Below are 6,000 nucleotides of genomic sequence, written 5' to 3'. Positions count from 1 at the left end.
GGCGCCAAAAACCAGCAATCTCCAACCCGTCTTGCTTGAAGTTCACAAGAACACAACGTGTGCGTTTCAGATCCCATGGCCCGTATGGCTGTATATACAACTGGTAACATCTGAAATTCCAGTGGCCTAGGGCACAAATTTCTTCTGCGGTCATGCCCAATGGGTGCCTTAGGGAAGCTCTGCCCACTCAGAAACTGTGGCCTAGGACGCTCGACTGCCCACTTGCCTTGGGAGCGGCCTGGATGTGGGCAACAACTTTGCATCTGGTGAGGTGAAGGCAAAGCTGGCCTTGTTGGTAGCCAAACAGGAAGGTTCTCACAGAACTAACTTCCGCCAGACATCTCTTCAGCACGTTGTAAGACTCAAAAGTGGTAATGAAACCCTTTTGCTGAATGGTGAAGGGTATGGTGGAGTTGCAAGCTCTGCTCTTCTGTTATCAGTCAACAAGACCCACCAAGCTCAGCTTGGCAAGTTTTTTTAAGTGATAGGTCTGGTCTGTTCCAGATGAAATCTGTTTAACTGGCAACGTGTAAGTGTTTTGATTACTTTGTTATAAGGGTTGAATTATTGTTATAAGGTTTGAGTTTATTGTTATAAGGGTTTTAGGATTTGAGTGTGGATGAGTGTTGGGTGACTTGTGAGTTCTGGGTGAGAAACTGGGGAGCAGACCACTGGGGGTGGAGAGAGCTCCTTTTATAGACAAAAGTGGAGCCCCAAAGGGGCTTGTGGGTTAGGGTTTCAGCTAATCTAGACAACAGGGTGAGGGATTTTAGCTGGTGAGAGTAGATAAAAATGATGTCATAACCCCTCAGGGGCGCATGAATGGTGTCAGAATATACAACAGAACATTCTAAACATGCCAGGGGTGCATACATGATGTCAGAATATACAACAGAAAATTCTAACGCATGCATGAGGTGACAGTAGACTGCATGAGCTGTCATACAGGGGGAATTAGTGTATACACAAAGTCTGAGGCTGCAGAAACAGTGTAAATGATGTCATACTATGGATATAAAGGAGTGTATGTAGTTAATATGTAATGAGTGTAGCCTGACAGGGAGATGTATGTTTGTATCCTGTGATATGTATAAGTGTACTACTGTGAAACTTGGGTTGAGGCAGGTGACAGCTGGGTTACTGGGGCTGGCCGTGTGATAGGTGTCCATGAGGTGTAACTTCCACGCTAGAGGGGGCTCAGAGATGCTTCCAGTGGTGACTAAGGGTGAAATTGGCCGTAGAATCCATTTCTGGGGTCCATTTGGTGTCATCTTGAGGCCTAGTATGAGTACTTATGTGGTATAGAAAAAACTTTTTATTTCTCCACTTTTCCGTCCACCACATCCTCCCCCAACTTATTGTCTGTTCCCAGACAATTTTGACGTGAAAAGTGCTTTCTGTCAACTTTTGAACCTGTGACATGGTGATTTGTAGGATCCTTGGAGAATTGGCCATTTTGACGTCTTCTGGGCCACATGTCTTGAGAGGCTGCGCAGGGTGAAAATTGGCCAAAAAATTGATTTTTGTCAATTTTGGGATTTTTCTTGACAAGAACTTTTTGTTGGTTCTGGGAGTCGAAGTGCTGCGCGCAGTCCGCAGTCCACAGTCCACAGTTGCGCAGTAGTGATACTTGTGCTGTGGTGGCGGCCGCAGCTGTTGCTCTAGCGCCTTAGGGTGCGCGCTTTTGAAGCCGCGCGCCTCGGTGTACAAGTAGTGATTGGGGACTCGATCCCGCCCCTGATGATTGGTTGGTCGGGCTTGGGGCCCGGGTATTAGTGCTGATCGTACCCGCCCGTCCAAGCTCCCGTTTGGTCTCGAGTGTTTACTCCCTACCCCGCCTGGGGGGGTATGTGTATGTATATCAACCTTACCCCATAGGGGGTATCGATATATCCTTACATCTTGTCCTCTGCCAGCACCCAACCCTTCGACTTCGCCGAGCTTCCGACCTCTTCGACTACGTCACCGGCGCTCAATGAGGGCTTTGATTCTCAAATCAACTCATTCAAGCCTTAAACCGTCTTTGTCCTTTTGGGTGGGTGGTTTCTCTTTCCTTATTCTGACCGTTCTTCTTGGTTTCCGTCAAGAAGAAGGAAAGAAAACAACAGCTTCATTTGTGTATCCAAATTCTGACAGCTGACAGTCAGATCTTGTTTTTAACAGCCCGACTCGTACCACCGCCGCGGGCAGCTTCGCGCACTAGACCCGGTAGTCCATACACCCTGGTGAGTGCAAGGCGTCTCTTCTCTCCTCTGACCGGTGCTAACGCGGTGAAACTGACGACTGTTTCTTATTTTTCTCTCCTCTTGTTAACTCTCCGTGGGCCCGTGTGTTCGTGTTTGATGCCGAGTCCAGCTGTGGGCCCCATTTCTCGGCTTTGGTTCTATCTGGCTTCGTGACGGTTTGCATCAAACGACGCTGTCGACTCAAAATGGTTAGTAGACCAGTTCTGTTGGCAGGTCAGGGAGTTGCTCAGAGGGTAGTACATATAAGCCGGTGAGTGCCCGCTGCCCCCCCCCCCTGTTCGAGTATAAAAGAGCTCCCCCTCTCCTGGTTTTCCTGTCCTCAACCACTTCCTCACTCTCACTTGTCCAGTACACTTATTTTTGCTTCCCCTTTTTGACTTGTTTCAAGGCTTGCTTTACTTAGACCACAAAAGACTATGCCCCGTCGTGCTCATTATCGAACCTACTTCTCCTCCTTTCTTTATCCTTTGCGGAACCAAGGAGCTTCCGCAGAGGCTCCAGCTTGTGTAAGTCTTCTTTCCTGTCTGTTGCTCGTTGCTCCTGATACCGCTAACCCAAACGTTCCCTTTTTTGTTGTTACTTAGCCGGGCTCTTCCATCCATAATCCCATCCTGATCATGGATGGACCGTTATACCAAGCTGAAGCGTTAACACCGGGCTGGTTTCAATGGTCCCAACAAAGGATGGACACATACCGCCAAGCCAACCAACCTCAACCCCGCCTTGATCAAGCCGCAGAGGATTGGGTGGCCCAAGACAATTGACCGTTCATTCTTGATGAACGTGCGGTGGCTCAAGTAGCAGAGGTATGTATTGTTCTTCAACCAATACAACAACATTTATTGGTATTGTATCGTGCCTATTACTAACGATCCAATCTTGTCTAGCTTCTTTCCCCGGGTGGTCGTCCAAACACCCCGGACGTGCCCCGCACCCCGTTGCCTGAACCGTCGCGGGTTCCACCTGGTTTGGTGAGACTCCACCCGCGCCTTCAGTCCCCGGCTGCGGGTTCGAGTGCCCTCTTCCCTTCGCCCACCTACCGCGGTCGCAGCCCGGGCTGGAGACCTGGAACCGACTCCCCGGTTTATTCCCCAGGTACTGAGCCTTGCAAGGACCCGGTAAGTTTTCTTCTGTTCTTGTATTGTTGTGCTTTTTGGTCTGTACTAAAGTCAATGTCTATAGATTTTACATTCCAATCGGGTCCTTATTGGTGACGACTGGCTTGTCCCTCCTGCCCCCCATCCTTCCCCGCTTACGACCCCGGCTACGAGCTGCCGTAGCTCATCTGTTGGGTCTGTTGTGTCAGAGAGACGCTCCAATTGTTCTGGTGGCTCAGACGCCGATCAATCCCAGATTGGTGAGACCAAAGACAAGTTGGACCAACTCTTCAAGTGGTTGGGTGGGGTAAGTCTCTTTTTTTTTTTTTTTGACTTGTATTAAGGTTATTCTTGTTGCTAATGAAGTTTATGGTCAGGTCCCTCCAACTCCCGAGTGGGACTCTACTTGGTCGTCTCTTCCCGGGTGGATGTTTCGACCCACATTGCTAGAGGTCAAGGCTTTATATTGCCCGCCCACGCTCGGTTCCAATGCCAATGTGGAAGGCAAAACGGATTCCGAAAACGCCTCTCAAGCTTCCGGTCCCGCCAATACTCCATTCTTTCCCCATGGCGATCTCCCTTTCTTGAGTGACACCCAGGTTCAGGTTCTCCTGGAGCCACGCCAGCAACCGGTTCCGACTCAACCTGCTCCGCTTCCCGGCCTCGACCTGGAAGCTTATACTTGGTTGTATCAGACTTTCGCCCAAGTTTTTATTTCCTACTGTCAACGCACCCCAACCGAGAACAAGGGAGGTCGTATTCAGCGAATCCACGTGTTCCAAGCAGTCTTGGAGGAGTACCGCTCTTCCATACGCCAAGTTGTTTGGGATGCGTAAACTACTACAGTGAGCTGATTCCTTCTTTTGTTCTTTTTTCTTCTATGTACTTATTTATACTAAGGTTCCTTGTCTTTCTTTGTTGTAGAGGCTGTTGTCACTGTCTGTTTGGGGTAAAAAAACAAAACAAAAAAAAAAACCAAAAAATTCGACATAATTTGTAAAAAAAACCAAAAAAAATGTTTTCTTTTCTTCTTCGTGAAATTAAACCCCCCAGACCCCCTCCCCCAACTTGTAGAGGTTGTTCCCAACCTATAGTGAGAGAACAGAAGAGCCAACTAAAAAATTTCATATATGTGAGAAAGATAAAAGTAAGTATTTAATCTATACGGAGAAATTTCTTTTTGTTTATTTTCTATATAAAAAACTATTTCCAGATTAAACCAGGAAAATGAATCTTGCTGAAAGAGTGTGATTTGGCAAAAGAGTGTTTTCTAAAAGAGTGTTTGATTATTGCAGAGTTGGGAGGCTCAAGGAGAATTTTCAAAGGAGTAAGCCCTGTTTCTCCCCCAACTTTTCAAAAAAAGAATTGTGCTTAAGTTTTGAACAGTTTAACCTCATGCCCAGGAGGTTAATTTTAGTCAGCCAAATTAGATGAGCCACCTTCAGAAGAATTACTGGATATTTCCCCTTCATCTGGGTTTTCTGGCTGGGACGGGTCCTCATCAAGCTGTATATCCGCCAGGTTGCGTCCTCAAGGGTAGAACCGCTTGATATGGGAAGCTGCGTAGGCCCTTTTTAATTCGACTCCATCCAGTTCTTCCAGGATGTAAGATCCCTTGGGTAGCTGCTTCCTAATCCTAAAAGGTCCATTCCAACGATTTGCAAAAAGCTTTCCCCATTGATCTTCCAGGCTTTTATTGTAAATTAGCACCAATTCGCCTGGATCCAAAGGTTTTTGGAGCCTTGCTGCCATTTTTCTGTCCCAGTATCTGACCAAAGAATCCCTGACTTTCATTAATTTCTCATGAGCTATTCCCAGCATTTCCTCTCTGCGCTCCAATTGCATGGTCCTAGCCTCCAGGAGTTCTTCTGTAGTGTGTATTTCCATCCAGTCAATTCCCAGATAAGTGTCCATTTCTAGGTCCACAGGAAGAACGGCTTTTTGACCAAACACCAGCTCGTAAGGTGAGTATCCAGTTGTACGCTTGGTTGAAATTCTGTCTGCAAAGAGGACTAAAGGTAGATATTCTCTCCACTTTCCCCCAGATTTGCCGCACATTTTGATTAAGGTGTCTTTAATGGGTCTGTGACCTCGCTCAATCATTCCATTTGCTTCCGGGTAATAAGGGGTAGGTGGCTTAAATACTGCTCCCACTTTTTCCACTGCTTTGATAAATTCATTCTTGAATTCAGGCCCATTGTCTGCAGTTACTATTTTAATTGCACCGTAGCGGTAGACCCATTCTTCCAAGAGAAATTTTTCAATGGTTGCTGCTGTCAGTTTTACCAAGGGAGCTGCTTCAACCCAGCCAGACAAGTCGTCACGAGCCACTAGCAAGTATTTGTATCTTCCCGCTTTAATATGACAGACGTCCAGGGCCACTCGTCCAAATAAGCTGCTTTCCCCTGTGGGGTGTTGTATTTCCCGTGGGACTAGTGGATCCCTCTTTTGACAAGGCTCACAGCTTTGTACCCATAATTTGACCTTTCTCTTCAAACTAGGCCACCAGAACCGGCACACTAGTCGCTGATATGTTTCCTCAAGCCCCCGGTGTCCCAGCTCTTCATGCACCATTCGGAGTAATTTACTTTGGTAAGCTATTTTGGAGATAACTAATTGTGGCATGGGTGAGTGCCTTCTCATAAGCCGTCTGTCTT

This window comes from Puccinia triticina, chromosome 1A (genome assembly GCF_026914185.1).
Source record: "Puccinia triticina chromosome 1A, complete sequence".
Taxonomy (NCBI): domain Eukaryota; kingdom Fungi; phylum Basidiomycota; class Pucciniomycetes; order Pucciniales; family Pucciniaceae; genus Puccinia; species Puccinia triticina.
The sequence above is the reverse complement of the archived record's forward strand: the minus strand, read 5'-3'. Positions refer to the sequence as shown.